Genomic DNA, 17881 nt, shown 5'->3' on the forward strand with positions numbered 1-17881 from the left:
GCACAAAAACAAGATACAGCAAAACAAAGCAAGAAAAGAAAACAAAACAACAATTACAACAACAATAACCAAAGACAAAAGAAGAAAAGCCCATAAATAGTTCAAGGTTTGTTTGCTGACCTTTAGGAGTGTTTTCTGGTCAAGTCTGTTGGGTGTCATACCCTGGCCCCAAAGTCTATTTTTTATATTCCCCAGGGACTTCATTGCTCTGCTCCCATTCCTGTTCTGTTCACTCCCTTAGTATTTTGCCTCGGTGTGGTAGGATCAGCTTAGGCACAATTCCAGTACTGTCTCTCCAGTGTTGTCCCCAGTAGTGCTATGGGTCAGTGAGAGATGTTATGTCTTATGGTGTGGCTGGCTCTATGGTCCTCTCTGTGCATTGTCTGTTCTGAGCAGGAATATCATCCCCAGAGCTTATAGTTGTAATTTTTTATTGAAGCATGCTTCTATATCTTTTGCCTACAGAATGGCTGCTGGATTCAAACAACAGCCCTTTGGGTTAGCAGTATATAGTCATATAAAAATATATATATATGGTTTATATAATAGAGACATATATATAGTTTATATAATAGAGACAATGATTTGACATGTGCTGAATTGGAATGCATTACAAAACTACTGACAACACTAGGTTAAATACATTTATCTAATTCAAACTCTCAGTTCTTGTGGCTCACTTCCCATGTTTACATACTACATGCTATTGCCCACTAAAATATTTAATGTATTTTAATGTATCTCTGGTTTGATTTGTGTTGTTTAATTTTAAGATGATTTCTTGCACAAAGTTTTTATTTCCTTTACTTAATCTTCCAATTAATTCACCAGTTCTTTGTAGTCATAAATGTTTACCAAGTGAAGCCAAAGGCATTCTTTATGAAAACATGGAGGATCATTTATTCAATTAATAATGATGGATATAACTGGGTTTCCATGAACTATCTAGGTCCCACTGTAAATATTAGTCATTCATATGGGCAGGCTTATCTCTTTAGAGTATACACTCTCTCCAATCAAGGTAAGTGAATTATTGTGTAGACTATTTGGAATATTTTAATATGTAGACATTAATATCATTACTATATTGCATATTATAAATAGGTGTGTTTCAGAACCAGAAAGAACAAAAGATAAATACCAGTTATATTACTTATAATATGAGCTGCTTAAAAACAATTGTGTCTATCAGGAAATTATTTGCCTTTAAACTGACACCGCTTAGATGATTATAGAATAATTCATGGATACATACTCTTCCAGGGCACACTACTATTTCCACCAGAATCCCCAACATTGTAACTTCTCCGATTCTGCATCAGTTACTGAAGTCACTTATTTTGGCACACTAAGGGGAAAAAGAAAAAAAATCTCAGTAAAGATACTTCAATTAATTTAAAACACACAATAATGGACTATAAAATAACAATGGCATTTTAACTAGTAAGTTCATTAAACATTTTCCTAAACTCATAACCATTATTTTGCTTAGTCAGATGTTTCCTCAAAGGAGAGTTCATTCATTTTAACTGCTTAAAACACTTGATGAATGAGGCAATTTTCTTTTTTTATTTACATTTTACCACCGATAATATTTTATTTAAAACACCACTACAAAAATTGCACATTGTAACTTTAATCAGTGCTTACCTTCTAGGGCAATGCTTTATTTTACATTAAAAACTGTAGAGTTATAACTGTGCATAATACAGAATTAAAATGAAATGTTTCTAATATTACTGACATTCTCTGCACACAATTAATATATATAAGCTATTTAACATAAGCATAAGCACAAACACTGATTAGGCAACTTTTTCAAATAATAATGTGTTTTATTGAAATAAAATGCATAGTAGGTGGAATAAAGGGAAATTATGCTACATTGATATGAAATAATGGGCTCAGGGTGCCTCCGTGCATGCCTGTGGGTGATCCCTACCCCTGGCACTCAGTCATAAGCAGGGTCGGTTGTCTATCAAAGAAGGGAAGTCTGGAGACGAGGGTCGGTGCACTCACACTGATGGAGGCAAGAGGGCAGACAGTGCGAAACTGAAGCTCTGAAAGCTGAGAGGATGTGGCTGCTAGCTGGAGATCCACAGCAGACTGGAGACCCAGGAGCAGGCCAGAGACAGGGAGCAAGACCCAGGAGCAGGCCAGAGATAGGGACCCGGGGCAGGCTAGAGATGGAGAGCAGGCCGGAGACTGGAGCAAAGCTCTTGTCTTCTCTCTGCTGTGGCTACTGAGCTGAGGCAGTTTCTGAGGACATCCTCAGCCCATGGCAGCAAGGTGATCAACTGCCGCCCCCTCCACCCCCCAACCTCCTGGCATCCCTTTCAACCCCAAACATCAGAAGTACAGCCCTGAGAGTACAGGAAGGAGTGGTGAGGGGGGGCTGATAGCATGGATGACCTCACTCAAGGGGAGTGAGCAACAGAATTGTATGTGAAAGGACAGAGCAGATGGTGTATATGGCAAAAATAAATAAATAAGCCTTCCTGGGGATTGGGTGGAAAACGGAGAGGATAAAGGGGAGCTGATATCAAGGAGTGCAAGAAGAAAGAAAGTGTTTTTAAACTGAATGTGGTGGCAATTGTACAGTACTACTTGACATAATTCAGTTATGAAATGTTATGACGCCTGCAAGAGCTTCCAAAAATTTTATTAAAAGAGAAAGAAATGAGATATTAGGGCAGCGAATTTGTTTTCAAGTTTGTTTGAAAGCAGTAAGTCAAAAGAACATCTGAGATTACCAAAATAAGACAAATATCATCACTCTTATTTTGCCTTTCTAAAATAACAATAGTCCAATATTCTTTTGTTTTAGTTTAGCAATATTTAGCAGGGAAAAAGAAATGATCAATATGTATGTCACAAGAGACTCTGTAATATGGTGTAGAATGTAGAACATCTAATGGAAGAAATAATTAATTAAAAGAGCAAAACAGAATATTTCAATTGGCTACTCAATAAGGAAAATAAATTATGATAATGAAATAATAAAAGACTACTAGTAAGAAAATCAAAAGGGACAAAATCTCAGTAATTTCAAAGGTGAAATTACTGAAGAAAACATTCAAACATCCGGTGGCAAAGATGATGCATTCTCAGGGAAACATATTGAGAAACACAGAAAGCATTAAAAGAAGGTGGAAGGAATGCGTAGTAACTAGACTTACACGCCCTGGATAATGTTTCATCATTTCAGGAAGAGCATCTAATCAACAATGATGATGAAGGGTGAAGTTCAAGATTCACTGAAGGTAATGTTGAAAATCAAGTCCCCAGGAATTAAAGGGTTATCAACTGAGTTAGTTAAGAAAAAAAGAAAAAAAGAAAAGGTAGAAGCACTCATACATCTCTGCCAAGTGTTTTTGGAAGACAGCTACCTGGCCAATTTACTGGAAGAGATCCAAATATGTACCCATTCCATAGAAGGGTGCTCAAATAGAAGGAGGAAACGATCAAACAATACCATTAATATCACACCCAAGTCATATTTTTCTTAAGGTCATTCAAAATATGATTTTAACAGTACATCAACTGGGAACTGTCAGAAAGTCAAGTTGGGTTCAGTAAAAGATGTAGATTGAGTGATATCATTGCTGACATAGTGTGGCTGAGAACAATAAAGACCAGAAAGATATTACCTGCACTTTGTTGACTATTCAAATGCACTCAGTTGCATGATAGTGTTGTTAGGTGCTATCAAGTTGGTTCCAACCCATAGCAATCTTGTGCTCCAAGGAGAAATGGCACCTGTTCCTGTGCCATCCTCACCATTGTTCCGAGAGCCCATTGCTCTGCCACTGTGTCAATCATCTCATTGAGGGCTTTCCACTCTTCCGCCACCTCTCTACCAAGCATGATGTCCTTCTCCAGGGATTGGTCTCTGTTGACGACATGTTCAAAGTCTCTAAGACAAAGTCTCACCCATGTTTCCTCTAAAGAGCATTTTGGCGGTATTTCTTCAAAACAGAGTATTTTTTGGAGTGATTTTATCAGTCCATGGTACTTTGAATATTTTTCTCCAGCACCGCATTTCAAACATCAAGTTTCCTTAGGTATTCCTTATTCAGTGTCCAACTTTCACAAGTATATGAGGCAACTAAAAATACTATGGCTGAGTCAGGTGCACCTTAGTCCTCAAAGTAACCTCCCTGCTTTTCAACACTCTAAAAGGGTTGTGTTAGTCTGGGTTGACTAGAGAAATAAATTCATGGACACTCATACATGTATGAGAAAGTGTTTTATATACAAGAGCAATTGAATATCCCAGTCCAGTCCAGATCAAGTCCATAAGCCTGATATTAGCCCATATGTCTGATACTAATCTATAAAGTGCCCTTCAGACTCAAAAAACGCATGCAATGATGCAGAATGCAGGAAGATCACAGGCCAGTGGGTAGAAAGTCTTGCGGATCCAGTGGCAGTGGAGGCATCTCAGTGCTGGCAGGGGTCTCCACATGGTTCCTTCAGCTCCAGGGCTCTAGCATAACTCCACGTGTCTTGTCCGCAGGAATGTCTCTCAGGGAGAGAGTGCATATCCTGCACCCATGAGTTATTTATCTTCATAGCGCCTCCAAATGAGGTCATTAAGCTGTGACCTGATTGACAGGCTAAACCATATTCCTTCACTCTGAAATCTCAAATTAACAACAGATTATGTAATTACCACTGAGATCTTGTGCAGCAGATTAGCCCAATGCAACTCATCCTTTGACATGTAATTTTTCTTCATTTTGTCATTCCTGCATAACAAACCATATGATTTTTCTGATTCAAAATGGCCAATACTAGTCCATTTCTACTTACGGATGCCTATTGATCTTTATGTTTTCCATATTTATTAAACAACGTAAATATTAAAATTCTGTCCCTCCATTCCAACCCATCTTTAAAAATAAAGAATAAACAAAACATTTAAAGACTGTTCACAAGGAATTTTCATATAGTAGACTTTAATCTTGATCCATTGTAAACAAATACACCAGAAAATTGCTTGTTCAGGAGAGAGATCATCCAAGAGTAGTTCTGGGAATAGTAACATTAATGTCATTTCAAAACTTGTAAAAATACAGTTTCTGGAGTTCCTTTCCAAACTAACTTACATAATAAAATAACACCGGAGATGGAAGCATTAATTTGGCCTTACACATCCTCCAGATGTTAACAATGCCTAATAAACTGCTTTTGAATTAAGTGTTATATCTTTAAGCATTTCTTAAAATTAGTAAGTCATAAAAATTTTGTTAAAACTGCAATTTAAAGTAGTTTTTCTAAAAAGAAGAACATAGATCAACTTTCTGCTAATTTAACTCTTCACTGTCAACCCAAAATATATAATATTTAAAATCTGGTAATCTAGATCAATCAATCTGTAACTAATAAAGCTACAATGATCAAATCAATCCCTTTAAGGAAATACATTGTCTGGTAATTACTTTGAGATTATTATGAGTTGGGAAATATTATAGTGCTTTATATGTTGTCTGATTCCTTAAACTATAAGAGTAATATATTTTAAATATTAGGCCTAACCACAAGAAACTTTATATATATAGTATCAGAAAATAAACAAAACTCACTGTCACTAAGTCAGTTCTGATTAATAATCATCCCGTAAAATAGAATCACATTTCCTTTTTGTGTTCCTGAGGCTATATATATTTATGGGAGCTTAAATCTTCATGTATCTACCTCAGAGCAGCTGGTAGATTAGAACTCCTGACTTTTCCAGTTATCAGCTCAACCTATATGCTATCATGGTTCTTTCCAGGAAAAAAAATGAAAATTTTATTAGTGAAAATATCATTGACACTGACCTGGTATTATGAAAACCAATAGTATAGGTTTCCTAAAATAAATGATACTTTAAATATTTAGTAGGTGTTATTTTTTATTGTGCTTATTTTCTATAAATGGCAATCAATATTAAAAATAATGTATTGCATAATAGATAATCTTATACCTGATATTGATAGTATTCATTTACAGGCACATTTTGGACTCTGGAGTAGGCCCTGACTTCCCAATTCACTCATATAGTATAAAGGGCATAGCATAATTCTCCCAATCACTAATGAAAATATCAAAAATACAGTGTTAAATTCTGTTTATGTTAAAAAGCTAGACTAATCAAGAAGTATTATAGAGCACGGACTGGGGGTTCAAGCGAGATAAAAATTTGAGCTTGTCATGTATTGAATGTCAATATGTCATACGGACTCTCCAGTGTCTCTATTATGAAGTAAAGACCACTTTACAAGGTCTTCGTGAGGACTATATCAATATACAACGTAGGCTCTCAATTTATATTGCACTAATAAACAAAACAAATGATACTCTAGTCATAATAATTTCATTCATTCTGAACAGTCAAATTACTCTTTAAGAAAAACAAAACAGGAGAAGTAAAAATTCCTGATTTTATTGCATGTTATACTACTGGGACAACTGTATCTACACATGCAAAATAATGAGGTTGGACTCATATTTTACAACATATGAACATTAATTCTAAGTTAGACCAAGGACCTAAATGTGAACACTGCAAACACAAAATACTTAGAAGAAATAATAGTGATGTTATTTTGGAATACACTTATTAACAATGGATTGTTATAGATAGCACAAAAAGATATAAGCAATTGAAGACTTCAGACAGGATGAGGAGTAGGTAGGCATGTGACAGACCTTCTATAGCAAAAGCAAGAGGGACCAAATGAATCACATATGGATGCCAACCCTGGAACCCTGGGTTTCTGGGAAGAGGTCAGAGAAATGAATCAACTACTGACTAAGAGAATAAGGTGAACAAAATCAGGAGGAGAAATGATAGATGGGTCAACTATTGTCTGGCCGATTGCAGCATGGCCATCGTGCATTTTGGTAACATTTGTTCAAGGCAATAGAGTGACAACACAAATGCACAACAGCAACTAGCAATGAGAAAACAATTGTGCCCACCCAACCAATTCACACCTGCACTTCCTACAGCCCCACCTACTGGGCAAAGGTGAGTAGCTGCTCTTATATTACCTGGTTATTTATAGAGAGTAACCAGCACCAAGCAAACTCATCTTCAATTGTGATACATGGACAGCAAATAGAGAATTATACACCCACATTCTATATTACACCCATTAGCAGAGAGGTGGTAATGCATAAGAAAATTCTGACTTAAAAATGCCAATTAAATATAAATGCTAAAACATCACAATGTCTTGGAGACAATTTCAATTCATAAGAAGAAATAAGTGACCAAGATAAAAAGTAAGAAGTTCTTTAGAGCCAGAAATAGAAATCGAACTCCTTAATAAGTAATTTAAAAAATTATATTTAGGTTCTTTCAGTGAATTAAAGCTAGTGATTAAGAAATTTGCAAAGGAAATCAAGAAAAAGGCCAAAAATTTTTCAAGAAGAATTCAAAATAATATTACTAGAAAAAAACTGACAAAATAAATTAAAAATTTGAAATCATACAGAAATAGGAAATCAGAATATTAGTGTTAAATTTTCAAAACCAAATAAGACATTGAGAGAGCAAGGGAGTAGAATTGAATCAATAAAAGGCCTAATTAGTGAGATTGAAAATAAAACTCTCAATACAAATCTTCTAGGGGACGAATTAGAAAAAAGGATAAAATATTTGAAAGAACCATGGGTGCACAAGAAAATGTGGTGAAGAAAGCGGATGATGCTTGGCTACAAAAAGAGATAACACCTGAAGTCACTGAAGACAATGGGTGCACAAGCGGGTGTACTGAGGAAAGCTGATGGTGCTCAGCTACCAAAAGATATAGCACCTGAAGCCTTAAAGACCTGAAGATTAGCAAGCACCGTCTAGCTGAGAGACTACAAAACCCACATGGAAGAAGCACACCAGCCTACCCCTACTCGATCGCTGAGGACATAGGGGGTGCATTAGCAAAAGTGGGGAAGAAAGCAGATGGTGCCCGACTATCAAATGATACAGCATCTGGGGTCTTACAGGCTTGAAGACAAACAGACAGCCAACTAGCTAAGAAACAACAAAACCCACAAGGAAGAAGCACACCAGCCTACCCCAACACGAATGCTGAAGACAAAGCGGGTACATAAGCAAATGCGGTGAAGAAAGCTGATGGTGCCAAGCTGTCAAATTACACAGAATCTGGGGTCCCACATGCTGGAAGAGAAACAGCAAAGCCCACATGGAAGAAGCACACCAGCCTGTAAGATAACAAGGTCAGGTATCAGGCATCAAAGACCAAAAAAAAAAAAAAAATCATAACATTGTGAATGAGGGTGAGTGCAGAGTGGGGACCCAGGGCCCATCCAGGTGAAATTAGACATCCCCTTGCAGAAGGGTTGTGAGGAGGTGAGGAGCAATCGGAATGCAGTGTAGTAACGATGAAATATGCAATTTTCCTCTGATTCTTAAATGCTTCCTCCACCCCACTACCGTGATCCCAATTTTACCTTACATATCCGGCTGGACTGGAGGAGGTGCACTGGCACAGATAGGAACTGGAAATACAGTGAACCCAGGACAGATGAACCCCCCAGGACCAGTGGAGAGAGTGGCGATGGCGGGAGGGTGGAGGGAAGGAGAGGGAGAAAGGAGGAACAGAGGACAAGGTCTACATGTGGCCTCCTCCCTGGATGGACAGCGGAGAAGTGGATGAGGGAGACGTAGGATGGGGTAAGATATGATAAAATAATAATAAATTATAAATTATCAGAGGTTCGGGGGGAGGGGGGAGCAGCGAGGGAGGAGGAAAAATGAGCTGACACCAGGGGCTCAAGTGAAAGTGGGTATCGTAAGAATGATGAAGTCAATATATGTACTAAAGTGCTGGACACAGATGACGTATGTACAGATTGTGGTGAGCTGTATGAGCCCCTAATAAAATGATTATTTAAAAAAAAGAAGAACCATAAGAATTATGTGAACACCATGAAGAGATATTAATAGTACATGTCACCATCAAGAGATATTAATAGCACATGTGATCAGAATTCCAGGATAGGAAAAACCCAAAAGAAAATAAAGCACAGAGAAAATTGTCAAATAATTATTGAAAGAAAATTTCCCTAGCATCAACCCTAACCACAAAAATATATACATTCAAGAAACTGGAAACCCCAGACAGGATAGAATCCAAAGAATAACCAAGATATATCATAGTCAAACCTTCTAAAACCAAGCACAAAGAATCCTAAAACCAGATAGAGAAACAATAAGAATAATCTTTGATTTCTTGGGAGAAATCGTGCAAGATGGCAATATATGAAACCCTGAAAGAAAAAATTGCCAACAACAAGAATGTCCTCAGATATTATCACAAAATTAGAACATTTCCAAATTATTGTAAATTAAAAGGGTTTGTAAGAACTCAAGGACATTATAAGTAACACGAAAGAGTTGCTCAAAGAATCCTCAGCAGTAGACAATATCCTGAAATGAATATACATGTCAACATCGCCAGGCATCAAACTAGATATAGAAGAATCCAAAGTGAATCAAATTTACAAGACTGAAAATAGGGAATCAAGTGTGTTAATTTGCAAGAGGCAAGCGAATTTTGGGAATAATGAGGGCAACAAATGTATAGATGTGTTTTATACAATTGATCTATGTATTGTGATGAATTGTAGGAGCCCCAATAAATTGATTTAAGAAAAAATTTGTAATGAAAGGGATTACAAAGTAACAAAGGGAGGGAATCAGGTGTGTTAATTTGTAATGAAAGGAATTACAAAGTAATAAAGGGAGGGAATTAGGTGTGTTAATTTGAAATGAAAGGAAGGACAAAGTAATAACGGAAGGGATTCAGGTGTGTTAATTTGTAATGAAAGGGATTACAAAGAACTTCCAAATGGAGAGAAGGTCAAATAGATTTCAAGAATGCAGGTGAAAGAGAATGCAATATACAGTAAAAGGGAGGTTGATTAAAAAAATTACTTATATATACATTTATTTACTGTATAGATAGATACAGCCTTTAGAAAACACTTGAAGGTGCACAAGAATTAAAGACAAAATAGGTAAGTTCTGCTGTATAAGCAATCCTGCAATAAGAGAGATCTATGGATAGACATGTCGGCTATATGGATGTGGGAGACATAACAAGAGTATACCCAGCAATATATATACAAGTTTGACAGCGGATATTTGTACATTGCTAATTTCTTTAGCTAAAACTATATCATGAATGTGGTGGAGCATTTAGCCAGCAAAGTTATGGAAACTTCCTAGATTTAACTAAACTCCTTGAAGGAATGAATAACTAGACCAAACATGGTCTAAAGGGGGACACCAAGGGCAATTGGCACAACTTAGTCCACAAGCCAATGGTAGACATTCTATTGTAGTGAGTTGTGACTGGGAACTTAAAACTTTGTGTGTGATTATCAAAAGTATAACTATTTGTATCCCCCCGTCTGGAGGAAAGAAGTGGAAAATTGAAGATAAATGGAAACTACGAGTCCAATGGACCATTCGATCACATGAACATCAGCCAGTGTCTGCTACCACTACCAACGGCTCCGAAAGAGATTATATGAAAAGATCCTGGAAAGAGTGGGGTAATTGCAGAATAAAGCTCAACATTTTGAAAGAGGCCAGATGAGAAAAGGGCGAGCCATTGTTCTGGAAACAGTGAGCACCTGTTATTATTATGGGAATGTTAGCAACGGATACTGGTGGTGTCTGCACATGATTAATGTAATTGGTGTCACTGAAATGCATAAAAGTTTAATTAGCAGATGTTGTATTATATATATTTTGCACACAAACTCTTATGTGCTTTTTCATTTTCTGTATTCTATTTTATCACTCTCTATAACCACCTCCTTTAACCTGCTTTCTTTGAATATTTCTGGAAGCTAATTATCAATGAATATCATATATGGATGTCAAAAAGTTGGCGACAGTGTTGCCCAGTCACAACTAGGCATGTGTATTTCAGTAGACTCTAAAGGACTTAAATTGTTAGAATAAAAAAAATATATGTATCTTTAAAGGTGAATTTTAATGAACTCTAACAAGTACTAGAGCACTCTGATGGCACAAATGATTAATTAATGCTACCCCAAACAATTAATAGATTGAACCCATGATCAGAAGACAGACCCAGGGATTTGGATATGTGAGGTCACAACCTATTATTAGCACCTTTATTAAAAATACTATAATAATGGGAAGCAGAGTAATTTTACCTAGAGACCCAATTTCCAACTATGCAAATGGAAAGTTGGCCCCAACGATGGGTCCTAATTGAAATGTTCATCATGGGACAGATTATGGATGAGGGAATCAGCTTAAAAAATAGGTCTAAGTAGACAGAATCAGAGCAAGTGGAAAGAAGTTGACAATGGAAAGAATTTCTAGCCCAAAAGAGAGGCAAAGGTCCATTTCCTTTATCAGTTTAGCTTCCCAGTAAAAAGGAAGGTGGGAGACAGACACATGTCATAAGCAATAGATGAGAAGGAAATGGTGAAAGAAGGTAGGTGGCAGAAGAATGGATATTCATACCATCCCCACAGTGGTTGAATTGAACTTCAATATTAGGTCATGTAATGAAGACACAATATTATCAGGGGTCCACTTGTATCACCTTTACAGAGGATGAAAGCCAGCCAACAGCAGAAGATGCACCGGAAAGGCAGCCAATGTTGGAAGGTTGCCGTTAGCACGACAGAATGTTGGCTTTCCATCCTACTGTGGCCCTCAGCTTAGCTGAAGGACCTTCCCTGTTACTGGAGTATCCCTTTAATAAACTGACTTGTAGTTCCACTCAGGTTTTTTCTCAGATTCTGGTCTGAACGCCTTCCTTTGTTTGAACACTTCCTGCCAAGCAGGACCAGAACTAAGAGAGGAGGGGCTTCAAACCTTGATGCTCCTCCTGGTAACAATATCATAAAGATAGTTATGAGTCATACATATTTTTCAGCATGGGAGAATTTTAGATTACTCTTTACTAAAGTGAAAGCAAAGTATTCAAATAATAAACTATTCAGTATTATTAGAAAACTAGGCAACTAGGTTCAGGGTGCAATTTAAATGGAAAACATTAAAAAGTGGGGGGGGGGTTTCCTTAACATTTTCATAAGATTTCCGAATGATGGAGCTAAAAAGCAACAACCAACACAATGAAACAAACAAATGTGCTATGCCGAGGAAATCCTACAATTTTGCACAATTACTATCAATGTCTAGAAGACCTCTTTTAGAGGTGATTAATTACAAGATTTGATCAAACACAAGACAAAAACATTACCCTGACAAATCTTTGAGAAAAATGAAAATCAAACACAGTTAACACCTACCTCTGGAATCTCAGTCCAAATAATTAATTACTGGAAATCACAGAAACACACACTTCACATAAGCCACAGAGTCCTTGTGAGCCATGCCAAAGAAGGATGCAGAGGACCAGAGGACGTAAGCAAGAATAACAATAAGGGAAGATTGCATGTGGAATGAAGATCTCAAGGGTCTTAACAACTCTACATGCAGGTTATTAACATCCATCATCTGCACTAAGAAGGAGGAAGAATATTTACACATAAATGGTCTGCTTGCATACAAAGATCACATAAGTAAATTTCTACATTATGCTGCAAATGTCATGCAAGAAATACAACTGCCTGATTGATGTGCAGAATGTTTGCCAGGATGGTGACAGCCAAAGTAAGTTCAAAGTCACAGGAAATGTCGTCATCAGCCTGGTGTAACAATGTACAATTACTTGCTGTTCTCTTTCTGTTTAAAGGTGACTACTATCTTTTCCCTAGGCTACTTGTTCACTGTAGCTTATTATCATTACAAAGTATTAAAATGGATTAGCTTTTCCATATTGTGTTCCTATTGGGGAGGGCGTGTTGTCGACAGCTCACTGACAAGGTTTTTGAAAAAAGCATTTATTTCTCCACTAAAAATTACTAGGCAGCCTGTTTTTGAGAACAAAAATCTCTAAATTGCATGCTTGCAAATTCCTCTTTCCTGATAATTCATTTAATATAAAGAAATCAGAGGGATGAAGTGAGCAGTATCTAATTAATATCTCCTAATGCCCAACTAATGTCAAGCATGACTCCAATTTATAACGGAACTATATTTTCACATTGAAAAATTCAATTACATGTAATGACAGACTTTGAAATGCCACATTATTTATATTGGCAAACTTTGCAGGCTCCCAGTATATTTATTAACCGTCTTTCCACAGAAGAAAGTGTATATACAATACAGATCACTGCATTCTTCATTTTTTAATCTTTGAAAGTGATACGTATCTCCACCAGAGCAGCCAGGGGCTAAGAGAGCCAAAAGACCAACGAGAAAGGCACCTTAATGTGCCTTCCATTTAGCTCTCTAGGCAAAGCAAGTAATCTTGACGTTTCACTATCTGAGCTGGCGCTGCCTTCCTGTTTCTCCCTCTCCTTTCCTTTCCCTCTCCCTTCAGCCCCTCCCCACTGCTTCTCCCTTCCTACATGCACCAGGACAACCACATGGCCCTCCTGCACACATCAACAATTTTGAGCTGCAAAGAGGTTCGATTGCCACATTGGTGACTCAGTTGCAACGCACAAATCATTGACCAGGATAGCTTGAGGACATGACAGTGACAGAGAGACATCTGTTGGGTAGATGGGAGGGGAAAAGAGGGTTATTCACAGCTGGTGCATTAGTCCTGCTAGCCACTAGGCCACCACAGTGTCCTCCTCCTCCAGCTTCCTTCCCCTCTCTCTGCCGGCTCCCTGCTGTCAGCTGCCAAAAGATATCTGTTCTCACCCTTTGCTGAATGAAAAGGTGCTAATGCATGACTTCAGGATATGTCAGAACATACAGTACTTACAAGTGTTTGGAGAAGCAGCCAACCTGACCATGGGGGAAAAAAGAAATGCGTAACTAAAGAGTGATTTTCTTGAAAAGGAGAGGGGGTCGAAAAATCAAAAGCTGTTCCTTCTCCTGCCTGTCTGAACCTTGGTGCAGGTGAGAGGGACTTCTGTATTTCAAACTACTGCCCTATCTCTTTCTCCTTCCATCCATAAAGCATTCAATATCTTTTGCAATCTTTAGCATCCTAAGGAGAATACATTTCTATAAAGTGGTTTGGATTTAATTTCTGCTGAGTTTGATTTTAACTAAAATGAAATATAAAGAATTCAGAATAATTACAGGATTACTCAAGGAATACTCACATACTTTTTCTGTGTTTAAAATACTGAGAAGGAAAAGAGAAGATTAGAAAGGAACTGAAAGAGGCATGCCACTTTTGACCATCATAGTTGCAATCAGAGGATTCATTGCTATGTAATTCTTAAGCATTTATGCCTTTTCTGTATACCACACTGTATACAGAATCCATTCACTTACCTTTAAGAAATATATAGGGATTCCCTTTGGAACTGGAAAAAATCTGGGCAAGACCTTCTACATCCAGAATCAATATCCCAATCTTCAGTCTGGTTTTTGAAGTCTGAAGAATAACATGTCTAGATTAGATTGGAGATTCATCAAAAGCCTTTAAAGCTACAATGCTGAATCACAGTGCAATACACAATGACAAATATGCTGTGAAGAGAGTAATATTTCACACACAAGAGTCACAGATCTAGGATAAATGCAAAACACAATTAAGGAAAACATATGTAGCGTAAGTGAGAAGATTTTTATTGGACAGCAACGCCTGCCAAATATAGCACCACAGAAAGAAATGCCATGAAAAATGATGCTCTCCGTTCTCGACAAGCAATTCTGAGACACGAGCTCAAATTACCAATTTTTTAAATAACATAGTTGTGACTTAGGTAATAGGAAGAAAAACTTTATACAGATTATAAATCAGAAGTTAAATCAATTAGATTAACTGAGTTCAGATGATTCCATTTAAAAATTAGATTGATGATCATCTGTATACCTCGAATTTTCTAGAGTTAAATTTTCTTTTCCTTCAGGTATTGTAACCATATTTATATTTTTTAAATCAGAAGACCTTTATTCTAAGTGTTCATCCTATTAGGCTGAACTACATATTAAAACAAACATGACCTGTATGTAATTCTGAAGGTCGAGCAAGGAAATTAAATGTATGCCTTTCTTGGCTTAAATTTGTGTTCTGACATGTACTTATGGTTTACTCTACTACTTTATATTTTTATGTTTTCTTTCAATAAGATATCTAATGTGACTATATAGATTCCAAGTTAATGTATATTTGCATTTAATGAAAATACATACTATAAACCATGCTAAAAATACTGTTCTCTCAGAAGATCTTCTAGGGAAAAATAGCTGTTTAATAATTGACTGAATAAAGTGTTGTTGTTGTTGTTGTTGTTAAAGCCTCAGAAATCTATTTTCAAAAACTGCTGTTCCCTAAATAATTAAATAACTGTCCTAGTATTTTTCTCTAGTAATATTAAATCAAAGAATGCATTACTTCTAGAAAATCTACTGCGACACAGCTCTCTAAACTGTTAAAAATCAAAGATATCATTTTGAAGAATTAGGTAGACCTGACTCAAGCCATAGTGTTTTTTATCACCTCATATGTGTGTGAAAATGGGGCAATGGACAACGGAAGCCAAAGGAGAGTTGATGCATTGCATCATGTGTTAGTGAAGAATATTAAGCTGACAGGAGAAAAAAAAATCTGTCTTGGGAAGAATTTAGCCAGAATGCTCCTTAGAATTGAAAATATCAAGCCTTCATCTCATGACCATTGGATCCTTTAGCAAAAAAGACAAGCCCCTAGAAAACAATAGTATGTGTGGTGGAGAGTCAAGGAGAAGGAGGATGACCTTCAGTGAGATGTGCTGACCCAGTGGCTGCAACCATGGGCCCAAGCACAGTAGTGATTGTGAGGATGGCTCTGATTTGAATGGGGTTTTATTTTGTTTTAAATATAATGCTATGAATCAGAATGGATGGATAACACCTAACAAAACAATTCAAAAGCTTTTTCTTATGTAAGAAAAATATGTTTTATATAGGAAATCAAATACTTTTATATGTGGAATATATTTTGAAATGCAGCTGTGCAGAAAACACAGTTAAAATTATTCATTTCAAAACAAACACTATTTATGTGTGGATTTGTGAGTGCAACATAGATTTCCTTTATGGAAATAATAGTTGAAAGGCCTCCAAATACTTTAAAATGTAATAAATTGCTGAAGAAATATTTGCATCCTATCATATATATATATATATATATATATACACATATTTATATGTATATATAGATAGTCTTAAATAAAAAGCACATGTATGCCTTAATGTAAATTGTTCTGTTAGTAAAAGGACTATTTGAATTTACTCATAAAAAATCCAAATCCTTATAGCTCAACCAATATACAATCTCACGATAAATAGAGAAAAGATTGGAGTTGTCAAGGATTTCATTTTGCCAGGACCTGCCATCAATGTTCATGGAAGGGGCAATCAGGAATTCCACAGACATATAACAATCGGTACATCTTCTGCAGATGGACTCAGAAATTGTTGAAGAGCAAGATGCAACTGACCCAAGCCATTAAGAATTCTATATTCAAAGGAAATTTATATAGTTACCAGCTCAAATATAAAAAAGGTCACTGATAAAGTTACCACACATGCTTGGGAAAGTTGGATGCTGAATAAGGAAGCCAGAAGAAGAAAGATGCATTTGAATTATGGTGTTGGTGAGGAATGCTGAAAGTCCCAGGGACTGTCAGTAGAACAAAGAAATGCAGCCAGAATGTCCTTGGGAAGCCAGATAGCAAGACTTTGTCTCATATACATTGAGCATGTTTTCAAGAGGGACCAGCCCCTAGAACAAGACATCATGAGAAAATAGAAGGTCAGTGCAAAAGAGGGAGACTATCAAGGAGACAGGAGTCCTAGGGGTTACTTATTGGGATCCTAACTGCAAAGTCAGCCAGTGTAACCACCAGCTGCTTTTCCAGATCAAGACAGGGGTTTCTACTCCCATGAAGCATTGCAATCTGAAATACTCACAGGAGCAGGGTTATCCTGTCCTATAAGGGCACTTTGAGTCAGTATTTACTCTATGGCCGTGAGCTTGGTTTTCGTTTGGTCAAGGAGATGGACTGACACAGTAGCTTTAGCAAATGGCTCCACTATGACACTTGGAGGGATGTCAAAGGAGCAGGCATTGTTTCCTTGTGAGGTCCACAGGGTGTCGGTAAATCAGAAGCCACTTGATGTTACCTATCAGCAAAGGTAGCTATAAAGGATAAAATCTCTGCATGATTCTAGTAATTTTTACTAGTTTCTGGAGTTTAATTTCTTTGCTTTTGCCTACATATGCATTTTTGCTTTCTTCATCCATTAATGTTTTGTTCCAACCCATTTTATTGGGAACTAATCCAGACATCCATCCTACTGTTCCACGGTTCAGTGATATCAAGCAGCATTAGACAACACTGCCAACATCAGAGGCAGAGAGCATTTTCTTCCTTCTTGAACTCTTTGATATCAGTTCCCCCTTGGCCTCCACCTTCCTCACCCTACCCCCCAGGAACACTTATTCTAATTGTTGCCTCTGTAGATTCACCTTTCCTGGGTTTTGTATTTTTTAAAAAAACAGCAGAATGGAAAAAATGCAGAAAAATGAAGCAAGACCCTTATCTTACTCCATGCACAAGAATAAATTCAAGGTGGATCACAGACCTTGAAGTTAAACCCCAAATGATTAGGGCCATCAATGAAGGAATCGGGACCAACTTGAGAACTTTGGCACAGGGAATACATAGGCTATTAGAAATAGGAAAGGACACAAACACAGAGGAGGCACAAATTGACAAATGGGATATACTGAAGATAAAGCACCTGTATACATCAAAAGAATTCACCAAGAGAGTAATAAGAGAGTCCACGGACTGG

This window comes from Echinops telfairi, unplaced genomic scaffold (assembly GCF_000313985.2).
Source record: "Echinops telfairi isolate 266 unplaced genomic scaffold, ASM31398v2 ScPeMD7_7469;HRSCAF=8507_1, whole genome shotgun sequence".
Lineage (NCBI taxonomy): Eukaryota > Metazoa > Chordata > Mammalia > Afrosoricida > Tenrecidae > Echinops > Echinops telfairi.